This window comes from Triticum dicoccoides, chromosome 3B, assembly GCF_002162155.2.
Source record: "Triticum dicoccoides isolate Atlit2015 ecotype Zavitan chromosome 3B, WEW_v2.0, whole genome shotgun sequence".
Classification (NCBI taxonomy): domain Eukaryota; kingdom Viridiplantae; phylum Streptophyta; class Magnoliopsida; order Poales; family Poaceae; genus Triticum; species Triticum dicoccoides.
The window spans coordinates 4,050,499-4,051,638 of record NC_041385.1 but is presented as its reverse complement, the minus strand read 5'-3'; positions in this window follow the sequence as shown (position 1 = coordinate 4,051,638).

Sequence of the window (1,140 nt, the reverse complement as noted above, 5' to 3'; positions counted from 1 at the left end):
TTTGTTTTCTGCAACGTTCCCCAACACATCCGTATCACACCAAACATCCACCAATGCCGCCCAAGACTCGTCTTTTCCATAACACCAATTTGGACACACCTACATAATGAAAGCATAATGGCATGTCAACACAAAACGGTGAAATGTACCACAAACATCGGAATGAAAAATCTTTTATGCTTACCGCCAAGTACTCGTGCCTCTCCAAGGCAATGCCCATCCTCTGCGCTTCTTCCTTGGTAATCTTCACACAAAGAGCATCGTGATAGTATGTTGAGATGGCCACATAGCGGACCTCGTACTGCATCTGGCAGGCCTTCTTCTTGCATTGGCGCAGCACGATCTGGTCGGCTCTGGCCTTGTGCTCCGGAAGAACTCGATAGAATTTCTACAATCATGCCTGAAACAAGAATGGAAGAAGCCATGAGTTAAATCATTCATGAAACTAGAATGGACTTGTGCTTCTGAAGAGAACTCACCCAGAAAGTAGTGATCACGACCTTGGCATGGGTCTCATGGTCCGCGTGGAGGGCCGCTTCCCAGTGGTCCCAGCTCGTGGCCAAAACTCGACGGTCCGGGTGCCTGACTGGATCCTGACAGTACAACCCCGGCCAATATAACTTCAGAAAGATGGTGATGAGGCCGTTGGGAATACGGACCCCTTTAGAATATATCCAGTGGCTGCAAAAGAATGAACTATTAGCATGTGACAAGCAAAATAAATAACAACCGGAATGAGCATGTGACAAGCAAAATAGTGAAATTATTATAAAGTGGCACTTACTCTTTCCCCGTGGGCTCAATGAGCAACTTCTGCTCCTCAGTAGCAGGAACCTGCTTTGGTAGCTTTGCTTACCACGCAGCCACCCCTTGTTGTCAACCCCCTTCCCGCCACCACCCTCCTCCTCGCCTGCCTCCCCCTCCCCAACCTCCTCCTCCTCCTCGTCGTCCTCCTCCTCACCCGCCTCCTCCACCTCCTCCTCGGCCATGTCCCGAACCTCCTCCTCCTCCTCATCCTCCTCGCCAGAGGGTACCTCACTAGAGGAGGGCCTCGAAGACAACACCCCTAAGTCGGTGAGGGTGCGCTCTTTCTGGCCGCGACCCCCTGTAGTGGCTCTCCCCCCAGCACCTCGTCCTCTA